The sequence below is a fragment of the Durio zibethinus genome, chromosome 13 (assembly GCF_047325235.1).
Source record: "Durio zibethinus cultivar Kanyao isolate XHJ-2024 chromosome 13, ASM4732523v1, whole genome shotgun sequence".
Lineage (NCBI taxonomy): Eukaryota > Viridiplantae > Streptophyta > Magnoliopsida > Malvales > Malvaceae > Durio > Durio zibethinus.
Genome location: NC_143174.1, coordinates 19,875,698 through 19,898,575, shown reverse-complemented (window position 1 = coordinate 19,898,575; position 22,878 = coordinate 19,875,698). Strand labels below are relative to the sequence as shown.

The following is a 22,878-nucleotide window of genomic DNA, read 5'->3' as shown; positions in this document are numbered from 1 at the left end:
AAGAACATCAGATAACCATTGAAGGCAAATTGTAACCTAATGCCAATTTGATTACAAATAACAATGCTATCAAAATACCAATTATCAACAATAATGCCAAAGTATCATCCTCAAAGTATAATAGTGAACATTATTCTAAAGCTATCAAATTACCTAAAAGTTATCAAAATACCAATGCAATAACATCATCCTCAAAGCTTTCATTTTTCCTTAGTTATTTGCACGTAGTGATCCCAATGAACTCGATGCATCTGAAACATACAATATAATACAATTTTTGGATTAGTAAATAACTATTATTTACTAATTAATAATATTACTTATTGTTGTTACTTGTCTATTGCAGTTGAGTTGATATCCATGCTTGGCACATGTGGAAATCTCCTTTATATGCTAGTTACAAATTTAACTAACTTAACATTCACCTTTTTAAGTGAAGCTATCATGACCTTAAGTTTGCTCACTTTTGAAACTTTTTGTTCCAACTCTGATACTTTAGCTATTTTTTCTTCCAAATTGGCAACCTTATTTGTCATAGCTTCCAACTTTTCTTATAGCCTAAGTACTTCTTCATCTATATTATTTTCAACCTTAGGCTTGAAAGTGACAATAAGATAAACCACAAATGTTTATAGGTGTAGGGCCTAATCCCAAGCCTCGTACACGACTAGGATGTTCCTTTCCCATGACTTCACCAAAAACATAATCTATTAAAGAAGTTGTTGCTTGTGATTGCTACAAGTTAGTAGAACATTGAGATAACAATTCCTTTAACTTCTTTTATAAAATATTTAACCAATAAGTTAGGGCAACAAAGGATATTCAACCAATAAATGCAATTTTATAATCAAGTAAACATTTATAGCAGCTTGTGTAGTAGTAGCATCCATAAACTTCCATCTTTATTTTGATGAGTCATCACAAATAGTTTTATTTTGTTTAGCTCTTCCCAACTGTTTTGTTTCTATTACAATAAAGATTAATATTAGGTTTGGAATGTTTCTCAATATAAAACCTAATACATAACCTAAACAAAAATTGGGAGCTTTTAAAAATAAAACCTAAATAGAAACTGGGAGCTTGATGAATAGTAAAGTACAAAAAATGAATTGAAAATTTCAATCCAATAATTCTTTTCAAGAATTTCAAACAATTAGATAAAGGGAACTAAGCATATGGTTTCTAAACATCCAAAAACAAGAATTATTTATATGGTTTCTAAGCAGCAAACCATTCCAAACTTCTAGTTGATAATAAAAGAGCTATTAAGACCAAAGACAATTAAAATAAAAAGTCCTAGTGGGTTGGTCAACCAAACCACATCATGTTTGTTTAGTAAACCACAATTATGATAAAATATTAGTTCATCAAGGAAACATTTGTGCAAATTCTCCAACAAAATCTAGTATGGGACAAATTGTTGTATAGAATTTCCAAAATATTCATACACTCAAAACACCCAAAATCCCAATTCATCCACCAAAACAAAAGGGAGAATAAGGCAACAAATAGATCATGGAAGTAAGGGGAATAACTAGCTTGCTACATGTGAAGTGTCTTAAGTAATTAATAGAAAAAAGAAAAAAAAATATGGTTACAAGGAATTAATATAGCACAAATGTGAACACAAACTAGATCAACATTCAACTATATGAATTTAACAAAAATTAGGAAAAAAATTATGCAATTCAAGTTATAGGCTTAACAATCAATAGACAATTGTTTATGGAAAAGGACGCATGTGTAGAGTGTAACAAAATACAATGTGTCTCATTTTTGCATACAATCACTCCATGACTAGAAATTCAACAGAAAACAACTGTCAAAGCACAGCATAAACAAGGCTTATTTCAAATTGAACACATTGATCAAAGCTCATATTGTAAAATTGTAGAATGTAACAAAATAAGATATGCAAGGTTGCTAATTACCTTAACATTTCCCATCAACTTTTTACAAAATGAATATAATATTCTCTAAATTAAGTAACCAAAACCACAACAAAACTAAGACATAGAAAATAATTGCAGGAAAGAACATAGAAGTGTTGTAAGACATATATCAAGTATAGAACTACTTCCTTATCCTCAATGACCAGAAGTTTCTTTATGTGTTCAATAAGAAAATAGAAAAAGTTAAAAATAGAGTAATGAAACAAAATATCTTTTCATCCGCAAGAATAGTAAAGTTTTTTTTAGCCTGTAGTGTGAAGCATAACTTGTTTGGCTCATCAATCGCTATTCAATTCAACAATAGTCTACAATGATAAAAAAACAAGAAACATTAAAGAGTGAAATTCAAACACAATCAATTTTGACAATTGGTTATGTAAACCTTACCTTTCTTTCAGGTAAATCAAATATGGATGAGTATCACTTTCTCTTCTCTATGCATAAATGGCATGGAAACAAAATGTTATGATGGGAATTGGAGAGTATCATTAATTTTAGAGCACAAATATGACAAACAAAACCTTACATAGAGTAAATATAAGAAGTAATGTTAAGTACTGATCTAGAAATTTTATTATCTTTTTTAGAAAAATGTATTTTGTAATATTTATCAATAAATGATGCATATATCTATCAATAAACTAACTATTTGGATACATGTACTGGACAAAGCTTACAAACTCCATATAGCTAAAAATGGTCTTGTTTTTCTTTTTGCTTTTTTAGATTAAACTTGTTAATATATACCCTTATTTATTTTAAATGTTATTAAAAAAGTAGTACCACACAATTATTTTTAGTAATTTATGTTTAATTTTTTTAAGTAACCATGATTTGGAAAAGAATAATAATGTATATTAGATAATTGGCTGCTTTGTAATTGAATCACATTTTTCCTTCACCATGTCTGAATAATGAATGGAGCTTTCAAGGCAATAAAATTATCTCTGTTTAGGAATGTGAGTTTTCACCTTTCAAGGTGAAAATCTAAAACGTGGATTATGTTTATGGTTTTGAGACGTCTCTGTGGTATTATGATTTTCATTCATTTTCAAGTATAGATACCTCACTACTCAAAAAAAAATTTAAGCTGTCTTCTGTGGTTTATTTGCATGCCTGTTTGAGATTGAGTACTTGCATATAAACACTATGGCTTATGGTACATGATGTGAAGCTAAAGTGACTTTTTTTGCTTTCAAGTTTGTTCAATTTTTGTATTTTATTTAACCAACCAGCTATTAATAAGTAACTCATGGAATGTTTAGAAAATGAGAAATGTCGTGTACTTAGAGCCTTAATTTTAACCTAAAACCTCATATCATGAATATTTAGTTTTGAAAATAATATGTAATGATTTATACTTGCTGATTTCAGTTTCCCTCAATAGTTAGGTTCTTAACAGAATTCTTATCCCTGGGAAAAATAAAATAGTTTCTGGGTGAGAACTTGGATTCCTTTTCAATTTTAGTTGGCTGTCTTTTATATGGATTTTGTTCCATACTGTTAAAGTAATTTTAAGCTTTAGACTTTTCGAGGACTAACTAAATACTAATCAAGCCGAGATTAACTCATATATAATCAGTAGCACACATGGCTACCATCATGTGCAAAAAGAAGATAAATAAAACCTATTGTTTACAGTTTGTGAAGTTTTACAAGTTTTTGGTGCCAATGTAGTCGCTTAGTGAGGCAATAACAAAAACTAGGAAAATAGTTAATTATAATTTGGCATAAGCAAATATTTCTACAATGAAACACTAAAATATGTAAAGAAAACACTTATCATCCAACTCTTATAAAGCCTAACGTTGATTTTAAAGACATAAACTACTCACTATGTTATCCATAAAAAGTTAACCAACAAGGTTAACTCTAGAATTTGAACTTTAATCCCTAAATATAATATCACAGTTTTAAACAACTTTCATAAACTAAAAAAAAAATAATAAGTTATCAAAATTCAGTTTTTTATGCCTCATTTTCTCCCTATAGTTTTCTACAAAGTTCACATTTTTTTCATAGTTTTTCTTTCATATTCTTCTCAATCTTTGCCAATACTAAGGCTTAACTTAATGATTTAAATGAACCTATATTAAACAATCTGAAACGAAACTATAAAAACCTTAACTTTTTCTTAGTGGGTTTTTTTATCAAAGATTTTTTTTGGTATTGAGTTTTGAATTATGTGTTTTGCATCAAAATAGTGATTTTCACTAAGATAGCAATAGCTTTATGATGAATTCTGGGTTTAGGGTTTTATAGTTAATAACAAAGGTGACATTGTTTTTAAATAATTTTTGCCCCAGCCCTCTTTAACTCTTTAATAGTGAGCTGCCTATTTACTCTATGTGCAATGTAGCTACCAATATATTTCTGCCTAAATCAAGATCAGATTAAGCAAATTATACATAAAACTATGTTATCTTAAATAGAACATGCTAAGTGACCTGCCTCTTAGAAGTTTATTTCCTAGCATTTGGTCAGCAATTTAAGTCCAAATCTAACACTAAACACTACATGAAAATGGAGATTTAATGGTTGTTTTTTAGTGGTATTTTTAAATAAACGTCACAAAGTTTCGTGTTTTTATAAAGTTAGGAGCGTTTTTTTTATAAAACACTACTAATTCTTATATAACAGCGTTTGGATTTAAAAAATGCTACTAAAAAAATATTTTTATAGCATTTGTTGACTTAAATGCTGCTATATACTTTGACTTTTATAAATTTCATGGCGTTTACGTAAATGCCGTTAAATACAAATATACAAACTAAAAAAAACTCAAAGGGCATTTGGTTGAGGGAATCTAAATATTTTTTCCCGAAATCTTACTGTTGGGTATTTAATTCCAACATTTAGTTCAAGGTAATCTGAATCTGGGGAAAATTGATAGATTTTTAATAGTACCTAAAGTCTTAGAATAAAAAAACCCATATTTCCTTATGGTATTCTAGAATTCCAAGGGGAGAAATAGCGTTATTTTTAAATTTGACTTGATTAAAAAATTGTTAAATAACTGTTACCATTTTAAAAAGTATTTTTGGAAATGAATACAAGTTAGTTATAGGTTTCTGCTAGTAAAAAAGTTGGTTTATATATGGTATTTGGCATGAAAAATGCCTTTAATATTTAATCCCTTACAAAAAATTGCATGGGATTATTAAAGGCACATCTAGCCAAAAATACCTTGAATAATCCCCTTTTAATTTTTATTGAAGGTGTTTCTAGATTAAAACACCTTAAATAATTCAAAAAAAAATTAAAGTGGATTATTTAAGGCATTTTTGACCAAAAATGCCTTGAATAATTCTCGTTAATTTATAATTAAAGAAGATTATTCAAGGTATTTTTTTAGCAAAAAACGCCTGAAATAATAATAAAAAAAAATTATTGAAGGTATTTTTTATAGAAAAATGCCTATCCCTTCCTAAAGGGGATTATTCTTAGTTTAAATAATACTCTTCAATTATAAAAACACTAGAGTAGCTTAGTCGGTTAGAGCATATAGCTGTTAACAATAAGATTGTAGGTTTAATCCCTTTCTTTGGTGTTTTTTGAGTTTTTCAAGAGATTATATAAAGTGTTTTTTTTTAATCCAAAAAGGCCTTAAATAAAGGATTATTTAAGATATTTTTGGACAAAAAATGCCTAAAATAATTTCTTGAAAAACTAAAAAAATGTTAAAGGGAGGGACCGAACCTACGATCTTATGGTAATAGTCATAAGATTTTTCAAGGGATTATTTAAGGCATTTTTGGACAACAAATGTCTAAATCAATCCCTTGACAAACTCAAAAAATGCTAGAAGAAATGATCAAACCTATGATCTTATGGTTAATAATCGTATGCTCTAACCAACTGAGCTACTCCAATATTTTTATAATTGAAAGGTACTATTTAAGTTAAGAATAATCCTCTATAGAAGGGGATTATTCAAGGCGTTTTTTTATAAAAAATACCTTCAATAATTCTCTTCCATTTTTTTAGAGATTATTCAAGATATTTTTAGCCAGAAAACACCTTGAATAATCCCTTACAAAAAATTGAATGGAGTTATTGAAGGCATTTCTGGCAAAAAATACCTTGAATAATCTCATCCAATTGAAAAATTAGAGGTGATTATTCAAGGTATTTTTTTCTAGAAACGCCTTGAATGCCTTGAATAAAAATTGAAAAGGATTATTTAAGATACTTTTGGCCAAAACTGCCTTGAATAGGCCAAAAACACCTTGAATAATCCCCAAAAAAATGGAAAGGGATTATTAAAGGTGTTTCTATAAGAAAACGTGCTAAATTTTTCTTAAATTTTGAACTCGCAAGACCCTTTTTCTGCTTTTCTTTTTCCTACGTATTTTTTTCATTTTTGTTCATTTTGGGTTACTTTCTTCTCATTTTATGCCTAAGTTTAAGTCATTTTGTGGTCAATTTTAATCTTTTTTCCTTTCGTTTTTGCAAATTTCAATTTAACTTTCTTGCATTTTGGGTCAAATCCCTAAACTTTCTATTTGATTTGTTACATTTTTGTAAGCATTCAAGCTCTATTGGTAAGGTTCATTTCAACATTGGCAGTTTTCAGTGTTTGGCATTCTTTTTCTTTTTTTACTAATTTATTTCATTATTGTTGTTCTAAGTTTGATTTTGTTTGGTTGGTGAGAAAATTTCAAGATAGAACAGAAAGTGAAAACAATAGGGTTTTTCTCTGAAAAACTTGAAATTGAATGTTAAAATTAGTTGCAAACACAAATGAAATTTTAGGTTCAGTTTTTCTTTTCAACAAAGTATTTTCGAAATTACTAAAAAATTTTTACTTGTTAACATGAATTTGTTTATTCATTCACGATATCTTTAGGAAACCATTCTGAAATAGTCTATTATGTTTTAAATGTAATTTGAGTATTAAATAGGCTTTTGTGGGACCTTTGTTTGGATTATATCACTTTCTTATAAATTAAAATGTACAAGTATTTTTAACTCAATTTTGCTTCTTTTACTATTTTTTTTATCTTTATTTGCTGGTAATTTAATGAAATTGTTATTGAGTTATGTAAACCAGAACATGTATTAGATATTTACCTGGACTTATGGATGCCTGACTGGCAAAATGATCATATAAAGGACATTGTTAAGTGCTTTTAAGCTTTATTCTTCATCAAAGGACAAATAGGTGTTTATGCTATTTGCAGTTTATAAGTTTATACATTGTTTGTTTGTCATTCTATCGTTTCTTGGCAGAAGCTTATTCTTTTACTAAAGTTATTGATATAGAATTTCTTTTTCCTTGCGTAGCCAGTGTCACTGATTGCCAAAACTAGCAATCATGTTTACAAACAGACGTGTGTAGAGACTAGTATGCATATTCATGTCTAGTAGTGTGCATGTGCTTGTCTTCTTGATTTCATGTTAGTGTTATGTGTTACCATATTCAATTAGATTATTTAGTATTTTCCTTTAATTTTCAGACCATTCCAATATCTATTGTTTTCATCTAGTGTATGTCATATACCTAAACTTTACATCTTCAATTCAAAAGGAAATAGGTAGAACTTTGGAAGGTTCTTGTCAAGTACTTTGCATTTTATAGATTATGGTGTTTGATGAAATAACTTAATCTTTCTTGAAAGGATTCGTTGTAATTGAAAACCATCAACAATAAAAGATAGAGAACTAAGAAAAGACATCTATAGTCATTTATGAATACTGCAAGGTAAAGTATTTACCATATACTTAATCTTTCTCTGTTATGCTGTAAGTTTCTAGATGTATGAATATTCGATTAAAATTTGTATAAATTTTTTGTTGATGTTATCTCTGTTCCTTTTTTGCATTGTTTAAAAAACATGATATCAATGCATGACATGTAATAGGTTTTTTTTTTTTTTTTTGCATTGTAATAGGTTATCTTTGATATCATTTTGTTATTATATTTGATTTAATACTTAGTATAATTAAGTATGTTACAGTTCATTTTCATCTAATTTAATTATATACTTTTGGTATGATAATGTAGCAAGTATTAAATTGATAAGAGTTGGATGCAAAAGTCAAGAGTATTGAGATGGAATGAAAACTATGCAACAATATTTCGAGCAAATAGAAGTAGAAAAAGAACAAAAACATCTAGAATTGAATAGAAACATGCTAAAATTGAAGAAGGATGTGTTAAAATGGACCAAAAGCATGCAAGATTTCAGCAGTTGCATAATTGATTCGACACTTTTATAAATTTTGTGCAACAATAATTTTCAAGAACTAATTTAGATGGTCTACCAACTCAGGTATTATATTTAGTAACTATTTATATTTTTAATATAAAAAATAGCTTATTATTAAGTGTTAAAACTTGTATTACTTTATTCAGTAGATTCTTGAGCACGCTAGTGAAAAAAGGTGAAAAAAAGCTTTCATCAAATGGTAGTGTTTCAAATCTATGTAGTCATCAATTCCATACATTTTAGATTTTTGGTTAATGTAATAAAATAATTTGAATGTTGTTGCATGTATTAAACTTTGTGTTCTATCCAGATTGGAACAAATTATATATTTATAATATTCAATTTATGAATTTAAGTTCATTTTTATTTCATTTAATATTTTTTATTTAATGATAATAATCAATATTAAAAAGAAATTTTTTAAAAATAAAATTTGTTAATTTAGTGGCATTTGTGCTTAAAAACTGTCATAACATATAAATCCGTAAATCTATAGCTAGACTTAATAAGAACAGTTGCCACAAATCTTTTTTATCTATGTGTGATTGGCCACCTAATAAATTTATCCTTTTAAGGAGCTCCTAAGCTTGACTAAAGGTCCTTAAAGAATAGGTTTTGACCTTTTGAATAGAATTAGATTCAAGAGTTTGATTACGTGTGGGGAAGGTTATAGCACCCCTACAACACTCATCCTAAATGGTACCATTTAATTTTAAATTATCTTAACAATTATCTTGGTTCTAATGGTCTTAAATTTTAATGTTTAAATATTGAACATAACTTTTAAGATTTTTCTATAAATCTAGAAGAATTCTTAAAAGTACTTCTTCACTTAAAAAGTATTAAAAAAACTCATTTATTTTTTTAAAGAGGCTTCGCCATTAGAAAATGTTTAATAATTTCTTTATTGAAAATATTTCTAATTCATCTACCATTTGGCCCAAAATTAGAAATCCCTTCTCACCTAGAAATTTTTTAGATAATCAACCATTTGTGATCACTAAGAATTTCATCCTCGGAATTTATTTTTATGTTTTATTTATAATTCTAAATTTTTTACCATTTGGGCCAATTTAAAAAAAATTGTTTATCTTTGAAAAGAAAATAATATGATGATTATTTTTTAAATTTTTTTGAATTGAAAATAAATATTGATTATTACTAAATTATTCCACCATTTAGGATAAATTTAAAAAAAATTTCTCACCTAAAAATTTTATAAAAATTTTTCATTTATAATTTTTAAAAATTTCATAATTAGATAATTATTATTTATTCTCAAAAGAAATATTAATGTTTTATTTTATTATTTCTTCTAACTTTTTTTAAAATCCAATCATGCAAGCTATTTCAAAATTAAAAATTAAAAAAAATACATAAAAATAGAAAAAAAATACCAAAAGAAAATCAGCACGACTCATCTCGTGTCATGGCTTGGCTATAAGCATAGGAATTGGCTGGAGCAGCTAATAGAATAGCTCGGCTTGGCTCAGCCATAAGGCCAAAGAGATGGGTTGCAGGTACGGGTTGCTCTACAAGTCAGGTTACCCACTTAGAAATATGCAGATCCTATTTTTCTCTAATATCCAAAATGACATTTTATTTGGCTATAAAAGCCAGATGTCAGCCTTTTTCTTCAGACCTCACCTTTGCTCTCTCTCTCTCTCTCTTTCTTTTTTCCTTTTTTCTATTTATCTTTCTAGGAATAAAAAAACCTAAGTAAAAAACTTTAAAGGTTTCTAGATCCCAACACCAGTGTAGCCATACTTTGCCACCAATGCCACCACACTTTGCCACCGTTCGGTGTCTGGTTAAGCCAAAATTTTCCCCATCGCTACTTCTCACTCTCCTCATCTCGAATATGGGCTTATTTTTTCTTTTGGAAATCCACCTCAAATGCCCCAAATTTGAAGCTAACAGTTACATTTTTTTCAATGTCTTTGTTCCTTTTCACTGTCTAATCTTTTCCAACTTTAAGTATACTATTTCCCTCACCAAGCTCTTCATCTTCACTATTCAAATCTCTTAAAAGTAGCGTCAATCATCACCTACCCCTACTGCTACTAAATGTGGGTTTCTCTTTTTATTTTTACTCATCTTCTCCAAAATCTTTTATGGATCAACCATCTTATTGGTTTCAATTAATGCTACTGCATTGCACCGTCACTAGCCATCGAAAACTATCCTTGGTTTGCAAAACTTTTTTCGATAACCCTTAATCTTTTTGCTGACACAAGCCGCATAGAGCCTTAAAAACTCTTTGACCAATGTGGGTTGCCTCTACTGTAAGTCACCTTTAGTGCTGCCAATCACTAACTCTACTTTTCTTCTCTTTTGATTGCGTAACCTGCACACTATTAAAGATCAAATCTCTAAAAGCCAATGCCTATTACCCCAACAACTTGGTTTTAAATGTTTCTTTCTGTTTTTGTATTATGTATTTCACTGTTCATATTTTTCCATATTATTTTTGCCTATGAAACTATTTATCCAATTTGAGAATTTGTGTTCCTAATTGTTTCTGTGTTGCTACTTAAGGCTAGCTAAAAATTGTTGTTGGTGATGTTATTTAATGCAAGATGGAAGGCCTAGCAATATTTTGTGGTGACTAGATGGGTTCTATTTCAATGGCTCGAAAATCAGTGAATGGTGGTGAATGATTTTGTGACTTTTATTCTGCTTGATTGTGGTTTATTAAGAACCAATTTTGTTTTTAAATTTTTGGGTTGCAACTGGAATTATGGCTACTTTTGGGAATAAGGTTCTGCCTCAATAAAGAAAAGTTTAGGCTATCTCTATGATGGCTTTTAGTTCTGAGTTTTTTATGTATAGGGTCAATGGTTTCAAAATGTGTCTGATGGTCTTATGATAGGAGTGGGTTATGGTTGGTAATGAGATGTTGATGGAGTGAGATATAGGGCTATGGCTGAGTGGTTTCAAGTAAGAAAAAGGGTGGTGGAACTAACTAATGTTTGCTAGGATTTGCTTGATTATTCTCTCTCTGATTTTTTATTGATTTCTTGTGTCTTTTCTCTAATCACTCCCCCATGTCCTCTTTTGTTGTGATTGCAAGAATTTATAAGCCAAAACTGATAGAGTTTCAGCTCAATTCCAATTTCTTTCACCAAGCTACAGATTGGCACCTAATCTTATGGATAACAATTTTCACTAGGCCTAATCTCAAATTTTCAGTTTTATTTTATTTTTTTAATCAAATAATGAAGAAAGAAAAAGAAAATAAATTAGAGATAAACCACAAAATAAATATGATAAATACAAAATAAAGTCTAAAATAAAAATAAATAAAACCCTACAACTGAGCTTGGATCGAGCTCCAATTGGTAAAAAACCCTAGACAAAAATGAGGTGTCTATAGTTATCCCTCTTTGTGCATTTTCTATGAAATAGGAATTGTGTAAAGATATAGACATCTCTTTACGTTTGGGTGTGACTTAACAACAAATTACAAAATCTTAAAATTTTAAAATTCGTAACTTGAAGTATTCAAAAATTTTATAAATTGATATTTGCAATTGAAACTCAAAGATTCACAATTTGAGTTCAAAAAATCACAATTTCGAATTTCAAAGGTTCACAATTCAAAGATTCACAAGGTTTAAAAATTCATAAAATTTTCAGTTTTGTAAGAATTTTTGAATTCGCAAGACACAAAGATTTGCAAATATTTGATTCACAAAATTTCAATTTCACAAAAATTAAAGATTTGTAAGAATTTGATTCATAAAATTTTAGATTTGCAAGGATTTCGAGCTTGCATGAATTCGATTCTCAAGGTTTTAAGATTCACAAGAACTTAGATTCATAAGAACTCAGATTCACAAGATTTTTCAGGTTCACAAGAGATTGATTCTTAAAATTTTAATATTCACATTTTAGAGATTCGCATCCAATGTTCAATTCGGGGATTTGCTTCAAAATTACAAAACTCACATCCAACATTAAAAAATTCACATCCAAAGTTCAAAGCTTTTCATTTAAGTTCAAAGATTTACATTCGATAAATTTTCATTCAAAATTTCTTAAAGATTCTCATTCAAGTTCAAAGATTCACATTCGATAGATTTTAGAGTTTCATATCCAAATTTAAAAGTTCTCATTCAAAAAATTTGGGTTCACATCCAAAAGTTTAAAACTTCTCATTCGAATTCAAAGATTCACATTCAAGTTTAAAGATTCACATTCGATAGATTTTAGAGTTTCACATCTAAATTTAAAGGTTTTCATTTAAAAAAATTTAGGGTTCACATTCAAAAGTTCAAAGCTTCTCATTATCTTTAACATGAAAAATGCTCCTTTAAAAGGCTCCACAACTTCATAATTCTCAATGTTTTTCTCATAAAATATTTTTTCATTCAAGGATTCCTAACCTTATCTTAAAAAGCTTTCCTCAAAAAGTTCAAAATTTCTTGTCATTAAAATTCTCAATCTTTCATCAAAGTCAAAATTTTGTATATTAAAAAGTGTCATGATAATGATGCAAATGTTTCCTTAATGATACAAAAGTAATAGTCTAGATATTCAAATGTTCACTATATGAGGCAAATACATGGCCAACTAAGATTTAAATTTTCACCAAATTATATACATGTATTCTTCAAACAATAATGCAAACACAATGCTTGAAATGTAGATATCAATGTCATGAAATTCTAATTAATTATGGTAATATGGTTCTCAAGACTCCACCATCTCATCTTTTTCCTTTTTAGCTTTTTAACACTAACAATTTCAGAACAAATTTTGTCAACTACTTCATATTATTTCCATCACTTGATCACAACTCATAGGCTTCACAACACTAGTAATTTCAAAATAAATTTTGTTTACTGATTCACATTATTTTCATCATTTGATTACAACTCACAGGTTATGTCAACCAATCCAATATCACATTCTTCACTTGGTCATCCATTATGTCTTTTCAAATCATCTTTTTAGGCTTCTTTCATTTTTTCATTTCATTTTTGCCCCTATCACCCTAGATTTCTTTTTAAATGAATACATGAATCTTTTATGAACATTATCATTAATTCATTATCATTTCAATTCTTGACAAATATAATGCTATCATATATTTTTTTGATTTATTTTGAGGATAACAGAGTACAAGGTCAATTGGAAGAAAGGTAATCAATACAAGAACAAGTCTGGTACACAAATAAATGGGCAAAAAAATAGGTTCAAAGTATGTCATTGGGATGGATGGTATAACAATATTCAAGCAATGAGTACTTATACAATTCTTAACATTAATCCAAAATTCTTTTTCAAAAACTCATTCTATTGACTTTCAAAATCATTTTAAGCTCATTGAACTTTATCCCAGCTTTGAAAGATCTTCAAATGTTTTTTATCTTCCTTTCATTTGAACTGTCTATCTAACTCTCAGCTCAAAGTTTTTTTTACCCAAATCGCCCTTTCAGGTTTTCAATTTAAGTTTTCCTTGTCTCTCATTTTACTTTTTATATTTAATATTTTTATATTTTTATATTTTTTATTTTTCCATTTCTCATTTTTTCATCTTTTTCATTTTTTTAATTTTTTCATCCATTATTGATAACTTTCACACATCAATCTTTAAAAACAGCATAACACGATTCCATTGTTCCATCGCAAACATGCCTTAATCCAACATATGATAATTTAATTCGAGCATTAACATTTGATCAAAATGAACTTTTAAAAGTTATAATGTATGCTATGGTGATGGGTCATGAAAAAAATTGATAAAATAGGCTCAAAGCATATGTTTAGAGGGTTCACAACCAAAGGATCATTTCTTATCATTTGATGCAACTTGACATTTTGCCTCATTCCACATCATTTCACTACTTTTTTCTTTTTTCATTCATCTTATTCCTCATAAAAAGAGTCTCATTACTTTGCCCCAACTCATTTATGACATTCTTTTTTTTCTTTCTTTTTTTTAAGGGATTCTTTTCCCTTATTTTTTTCTACTCTCTATTTTTTAGATCTTTTACGATATTTTACCTCTTTATTTTTTTAAGTATGTTTTTCTCACATTTTATCTCCGAGTATGGAGGGTGATCTTGGGTTAGGATTTTTTAGAAAGAAATCTTAATAGGCTCAAAAAGGGTAGCAATGGATGGTTTTATAAATGGTAAAAGAAATATGGGTATTTTTTTATCTCAAACATGAATGCTTTCTTTAAAGATCATCATTGAACAAAGACAAGCTCATGAATCTTTATAAAGGACTGTATATCTTCAAGACAAATCTATTTTATATCTGCTAGTAGCTTGTTTCTTTTACTCAAATAGTCTCCATAGCTTGCTTCCTTTGTCAATGTGAATGAGTTCTCAAAATTAAATCCTAGAGTTATTATTCTCATTGTCTAAACATTCATCATTTGGAATTTTAGAATGGGAATAAAATACATGTGACAAAATTAAGCATAGAGTAATGGTTGGGATAAAAGAAAAATGCAATGAAATACATCAACTTGTTTTTTATTAAAATGATAAAAAATGAAATCTTATTACATAAAAAAAATCCTAACATTACGCTGAAAAAAATCTTAAAATTACAACCAACATCAACCAGCCTTAACATCATTCTCAAAATTATGCTTTTGTGTGATTAGATGAAGGATTTTTATTAATATCTTACCCCTCCAATTCATCGAAACTCACCAAGCCTTTTTAGATCAAACTTTGCACATTGTATTTGAAAGCAAGGTAAGTTTCAATAAAATTACCCATGTTTCCATTATGGTAATCACATATGGCATTAGCATCATACCATTTTGGATAGAGTGGTTTCAATGGTTTCAAAATAACTAGAGATACCAAGTCGTTCTTAACCAGTTCTAGGAATAACTTAGTATAAGTCATAGAGATAAGTTCAATGTGGGCCCTTTCTTGGTTATTTCGAGATTTTCTTAAACCATTCTCTTGGTTGTTAGGCTTTGAAGCTGATGTAGTGATATGACTAAACCCATATACAAGTACTTGAAAGGTTGATTGATAGGATGGTAGGTAAATAGGTTGTGGATATGGATGGTAAGTGGCCTACACAATATCATTAACTGTAGGATAGTAAATAGGATGAGTAAATGGTGGATATAGAGTATAGCTTCTGAGCTGTTGCTTGTCAAAATTCATAACTTGGGCTTCAATTTCTTTTTTTCCCTTCTTTCTTGGTAGTTTATCATTCTTGAAGCTTGCCACTTTTGATAGCATTTTCAATAATTTCTCCTAAAATCATCATATCAGCAAAGTTTTTGGTTGCATTTCTTATAATTTTTTCATAATAAGACAATTTTAAAATGCTTACAAACAACAACGTGATTTTTTTCTCAGTCAATGGTGGCTAAACTTAAGTAGCTATGTCTCTCTACCTCTGGATATACTCTTTGAATGATTCAGTTATCTTTTTCTTCATATTCTGTAAGAAAAGATGATCAAGAGATAGATCTATTATACGTCGATACTGACTAATGAACTCGCAGGCCATATCACTTAAAGATTGATGCGGGTCTTATCCAGCTAGACATACCATATAGTAACAAAGCCAGTAAGGCTATCTTGAAATATATGCATTAACAGCTTCTCATTATTAGCATGGCAATCATCTTTCGATAGTATATGGTGATATGGGTCTTTGGACACTTTATACTATCATATTTTTTAAACTCTAAAACTTTGAACTTCAAAGGTATAATAACATCTAAGACTAAACAGAGCCCAGCAGCATCTACGAAACCTTAAAAACCAATTCCTTTTACTGCTCGCAACATTTCCTCTAACAAATTTATTTTTTGTTTAGCTTTTGAGCCTTATAAAGTCTCCTTCTCCTTAGGCCTTAACTTCTCTTTCTTTTCTAGATCATCCACGTTGGGGATTGGTATTGGTTTTACTACCTTCTCAGTAAAGATAAGATTTACATAACTCTGATAATGCCTTGGATTTAAAGTTGGTGGCATTTCAGGGTATGTATATCTATAGGGTATGTATACTACAGTGGTGATGGATTTTCTGTGGATTGGGCTTGATAAAGCCTAAAACCAGAAGGGTACGAAGGGTCAGCTACCTCTTTTGATGGATGGTCCTACTGGATAGTACTTTTTTCTATACCCTTTCCCTTGTTCAACTTGTTCAAAACATCTAGAATCTTATTCAACTCTCCTTCAAACTTTTTTTGAACTTTCTCTATCCTTTCGAGACGATTGAAATTTCCTTATTCTATTTGTCTAGCTTGAGCTTTTGTATTGTATTGGTGAGTTGATTGTGTTGGGTTCTTATTTGATGAAACTATCCTTGAACTTTGAGTACCGTAATTGCATTATTATTAGAAATGACATGCTTTTATGTTCGGTGTTTTAATGCATGAATGGAATGTACATTTTCATGGATGAAATCTAATATGTGGGAAATATTCTTCATATGAAAATGATACAAATGACAATGTTAAACATGATAATGAAATGATACATGGAATTAAATGGAAGCACTAATTGAAATGATGCAAATGCATAAAGTCAAACAAATAAAATGGTTAGATAATCAATATATCCCATAAATTGTTCCTTATTGTGTCCTAACTTTGAGTTGCATCTATCAACAAGTAGGAAAGGCTCTATCTTAAAACTGGTGTTTTAAGTGTAGATTATATGCAAGGTTAAGTGACTTTGACCACTAAAGGTTTCCAAATTGTTTCTTACATCATGGTTTATCACAGACTAGTAAGGCATTCCAATCCTCACCCATCACAGGCTACCAGCAGAAAAGATTCAATTTGAGTGGGAGTATTTCGTTAGCCATTCGGAGATTATCATCTCGCAAGAGCATAAGTACTTTACTCTCTCCTATGAAAATGGAGCCTGGGTATAGAGCTCATGTAATGAGAATGTATATGATAGAGTGTGTAAAGGAACATATAGCTTTTCAAAACCCATAAATAAAATAAAAGATAAAAAAAATGTTAGTAAGCAAATAACATAATCATTACACTTTAAAACCATTAAACCAAAGGATAAGATAAATTTAAAATATTATGGCTTGACTTTCTAAAGCATCTCTAGTGGAGTTGCCAAATTGTCATAACAAATAAATCTATAAATCTATAGTTAGACTTAATAAAAAGAGTCACCACCAATCTTTTTTATCTATGTGTGATTGCCTACCTAATGAATCTATCTTTTTAAGGAGCTTCAAAGCTTGACTAAGGTTCCCTAAAGAATAAATTTTGACATTTTGAACAGAATTAGATTTAAGAGTTCGATCATGTGTGGGAAAGGTTATAGCACTCTTATAATGCTCATTCTAATATGGTACCATTTAATTTTAAATTATCCTAACAATTATCTTGGTTTTAATGGTATTAAAATTTTAATGTTTAAATATTAAAAATATTTTTTAAGATTTTTTCATCAATCTGAAAGAATTCTTAAAAGTACTTCCTCACTTTAAGAGTATTCAAGAATCTCATTTGTTTTCTTGAAAAGGCTCTATCGTCAGAAAATGTTTAATCATTTTTTTATTGAAAATATTTCTAATTCATCCACTGTTTAGGACAAAATTAAAAATCTCTTCTCACCTAAAATTTTTTTAGATAATCAACCATTTATGATTACGAAGAATTTTATCCTCAGAATTTATTTTTATTTTTTTATTTATGTTTCCAAAGTTTTTATCATTTGGGCCAATTTAGAATTTTTTTATCTTTGAAAAGAAAATAATATAACAATTATTTTTAAATTTTTTTAAATTAAAAATAAATATTATTATTAAATCTTTATCTAAATTATTCCATCATTTAGGACAAATTTAAAAGAAATTTCTCACCTAAAAAATTTATAAAAATTTATCATTTGTAATTTTTAAAAATTTCATCATTAAAAAATTATTACTTATTCTTAAAAGAAATATTAATGTTTTATTTTATTTATTTCTTCTAACTTTTCATAAAATCCAATCATGCAAGCTATTTTAAAAATAAAAATTAAAAAAATACATAAAAATGAAAAAAAAAAATTCAACTCAGCTCGACTCATGTTATAGCTTGGGTATAGACACAAAAACCGATTGAAATGGTTAATGAAACAGCTTGACTTGACTCAACCACAAGGCCAAAGAGATAGGTTGTTGGTATATGTAGCAGTACGAGTCGAGTTACCCACTTCAAAACACACTAATCATACTCTTCTCTAATATCTAAAATGATGCCATCTTATTTGGCTACAAAAACCAAAGGTCAGTTATTTTCTTCATACCTCACCTTTACCCTCTCTCTTTTCTTTCTTTTCTCCATTTATCTTTTTAGGAATAGAAGAACCCAGGTCAGAAACTTCAAAAGTTTCTAAATCCCGGCACTAATGCCGTCGTATCCGCTATCGTCCAACATTCGGTCAAGCCAAAATTTTTTTCATCGCTGCTTTTCACTTTCCTCGTCACGAATATAGGCTCATTTTTTTCGAAAATCCACCTCAAATGCCCCAAATCTAAAGCTAACAGTTGCTAACAGTCGCAGTTTTTTCACTGTCTTTGTTTCTTTTCAACATCCGATCTTCTTCAACTTTAAGTATACTATTTCCCTCATCAAGCTTTTCATTATCACCGTTCAGATCTCCCCGAAGTCACGTCGATCATCACTTACCCCCATTGCTACTAAAGGTGGGTTTATCCTTTCCTTTTTTACTCGTCTTCTCCAGAATCCTTTCTGTATCAACCACCCCAGATTTTCAACCTCCTACTGGTTTCAGTTAATGCTGCCACCTTGCACCGTCACCAGTTATCGAAAACTATCCCTAGTTTGCAAAACTTCTTTTGGCAACCCTCGATCTCTTCGTCGACACAAGCCATACAGAGCATTGAAAACTCTCCAACCAATGTGGGTCGCCTCTGCTGTAAGTTACCTCTGGTGCCGCCAATCACTAAATATGCTATTCTTCTCTTTTGATCGTATAACCTGCACACTAGTAAAGATCAACTCTCTAAAAGCTAACGCCTATTGCCCCAAAAACTTGGTTTTAAAGTTTCTTTCTGCCTCTGCATTATGTATTTCATTGTTCGTATTTTTCCATATTGTTTTTTCCTGTGAAACTATTTATCCAATTTGAGAATTTGTGTTCCTAATTGTTTCTATGTTGTTGCTTGAGGCTAGCTGAAAATTGTTGTTGGTGATGATATTTGATGCAGGATGGAAGGCCTGACAATTTTTGGTAGTGATTGGATGGGTTCTATTTCAATGGCTCGAAAATCAGTGTATGGTGGTGAATGATTTTGTGACTTTTATTCTGGTTGATTGTGGTTTAGTAAGAACTGGGTTTGTTTTCTGAATTTTTGAGTTGCAGCTGGAATTATGGCTGCTCTTACGTATAATGTTCTGCCTCGACAGAGAAAAGTTTAGGCTATTTCTGGGATGGTTTTTGGTTTTGGGTTCTTTTTGTGTATGGGGTCGATGGTTTCAAAAAGTGTCTAATGGTTGGCAATGAGATGGTGATGGAATGGGATCTGGGGCTATGGTTGAGTGGTTTCAAGTAAGTCATAGGGTGGTAGTATTGACTAATGTTTGCTAGGATTTGCTTGAATGTTCTCTCTCTAATTTTCTGTTGATTTCTTGTGTCTTTTCTTTGATCACTCCCCTGTGTCCCCTTTTGTTGTGATTGCAAGAATTTATAAGCCAAAGTTGATAAGAGTTTCAGCTTAATTCCAATTTGTTTCACTAAGCTGCAGATTAGCACGTAATCTTGTGGATAACAATTATCACTAGGCTTAATCTCAAACTTTCAGTTTTATTTTATTTTTTTAATCAGAAAATGAAGAAAGAAAAAGAAAATAAATTAAAGATAAACCACAAAATAAATATGATAAATACAAAAATAAAATCTAAAATAAAAATAAATAAAACCCTACAATCGAGTTTGGATTGAGCTTCAATCAACGAAAAACCCTAGACAAAATAAGGTGTACACAAAAATGCCATTCAATGTCAAAATGTAGTAGAGCTTTTTACTATAAACTATGCTAAATTTAGTAATGTTTTTTTGTTATAAATACTGTTAAATTTAGCAAAAATGCTACTAAATTGAGCATTTAGAGGCATTTCTAAGAACAAACGCCGCTAAGGTAGTAGTGTTTTTCTAAAAGCGTCATTATTTTTCTCGAAGCAGGTATAACTAACATTTTTAATGGTATTTTTGACAAATGACATTAATCTTTTAGTAATATTTATAAATACTGATAAACATAAAAAAAAAAAAAAAACAACACTAAAAACCTAATCCTCTACATTGAAACTTTTGTTATTAGCAATGCATTAGAATATATTCATGAGAATACTTTCCAAGTTTTTCATTTTTCATCCATGAAACAAAAATTTATGACCGTTCAAAGCTGGATAGATACCTTAACATTAACCAAGCAAAACACATGTGATACATAACATTCAAAACTAAATTATAAGAAATGTATGATTAAGTTGATGATCATGGCCTTTCACCTTATGGAATCTCAGTTTTTATTTTTGTAGAATTAGAGGTGATTATTAATGATTTGAAACAATTTAATAAAGCATGGAAGCAATCAACACATTGAGAACAATTTACATATATTGTACAAAAAATATATAACACAGAAAGCAAGATAAAATCGACTACAAAAAATACTATACAACTCTAACAAAAACATATAACAAATAGAAGTATATATAATGTAAATTGAAATTTATAAAAAAAAAAATTAAAAATTTTTATATTTAGTTCGAACCCCAATATTTGTAATTTTTCTTTTGTATCAAAAAACAGGTTTCCAACTCTAACAAAAATATTATCAATCATTCATCAAGAAGAAATTAAAGATGAAGAAAAATGATTTTGTGCTTAAATTTCTATAGAAATTGATTTAGAAAACAAAAAAGTTACCTCTGATACGGAGATTTTGAAATCGTTTGGATCAGAGTAAAGATTTGTGGGAGACGATGGAAGAGCTTTTTCTGTTCCTGGCACTAACAAACTTTAGCATAACATTGAGCTGAAACTAGAGGAAAATTTAAGGATTTTAAAAAATTAAAGAAAGATTTGTTAGATTTGTAAAACAATAGATGAAAATCAAAGAAATGCAGAGGATATTGTTTATACCTAACTACAAGTAGAGAATATCGAAGTTTCAGCAAGGAAATCGAAGTTTCAACAAGGAAATCGAACAAAGATTGTAGTTGAGCTTGTAGCAATCGAAGAGAGATCGAAGAGAGTTGTGAGAATGAGAGATTGAAGAGATGGAGATCTAAGAGTGAGAGTAGAGAGATTTAAAAAAAAAAAAAAAGTGAAAGATGCAGAGAAAGCTATTAAGTCACATGAGACAGGCAAACATGAGAGAGGCAAAGTTATGTGAACCTTCAGATAAGAGTGCATTATTAAGTGAACCCTTAAATAATAATGTTTTATTAGCTGAGAGAAATAAGATTATTATGTATAGATTTAAAATGCTCTTAAAAATTAGGTTATTACAAGCAATTTTATTAAGCCAATAAAATAAAAATAAAAATAAGAAATTAGTGATACTTTTATGAACCCTAAGAATTTTAATGTCACTAAAATTATGGATTTTTGTAATGAGAAGAAGTTATTTTGGGTTGATAATTTTGTTGTCTAGTGAACAACTCGAGCCCACTTATTTGTGCTGTAATGGCTTCCACAATGAAGATAATTTGTCGAAGAGAATCATTAGATTATGGATTTGACTTGCATTGAAGTCTTTGATAATTACAATTTAGCATATTATATTATATAATACAAAGGAAAAAAAAAAACAGTTTAGTAGAAGATAGTGACCTAACACAATTAATGTTAGCAACCACGTGATTAACATTTATATATTTATTATAAATATATATTTTATTTAATAGTTATTAATTTATTTAAACGTCCTATAGACATTTTCTATATTTATATATTTATTTATTCCTCATTTACGAAGATAATGAACATCTCAAGTCACCTTAAACTTAATTACTGTACGTAAACATTTATCGTTATGACAAATTTTATACTTTAACATTTTTAGGGTTATAAAATTTTAATTTGAAAAATGCTCATGTCAAATTAAAAAAAAAAAATGAGATATGAACTCCACAGGATGATATATATATTCCCTTCTATATTGCCCAAAATCTCAATATTAAATTCCTTTGTTTAACTAAAAGAAAAGCAACAGGAACGCGATTCTCAAATGACACGACTGATTTTCAATTTTATCACATGATACTTGACCAATTTTCAATATAATAATAAGAAATATTTTTTTAAAAGAAATCTAACCCATATAATAAAATTTATCTATAGAAGAATCTAATATCTAATTAACAAAGCATATTAATTCTTGTCATTTGGATGTGATAAAAGGAAAATAAAGTATGAAAAAAATAAAATTCAATGTACATTAATTTGGCTCTTTCGTGTAGAAACGAAACAAGCATAACCTTGACCCCCAACAATCAACATGCATGGATGAAAATAAAAGATTCCTACAAGAAATAGTAAAACAGACCCAGACCTCACCTTTACTAAAAGATGAAAGAAGAAAAAGTTATAAAAAAGGGGAAAGATACATTGAAACAAAAATTATCAATAACGAAGAAAAAAAAACATAAAAGGGGAAGAAGGCTACAGCAAATGTGGCCATTTTTTTTTCGTGGGATCTCTCACAGCTTTCAGATGGGGTCAAGAATGGAAA

At 29.0% G+C, this 22,878-nt stretch overlaps 1 long non-coding RNA gene across 1 annotated transcript; it reads right to left on the bottom strand.

Moving 5' to 3' along the window:
- On the bottom strand, positions 1-21,670 carry LOC149515399 (uncharacterized). Its single transcript, XR_016326878.1, has 3 exons — positions 21,285-21,670; positions 21,069-21,145; positions 1-251 (listed from the first exon to the last, which is right to left on the bottom strand). It is a non-coding gene; the product is annotated as an uncharacterized LOC149515399 (long non-coding RNA).
- Positions 21,671-22,878: the final 1,208 nt, after the last annotated feature.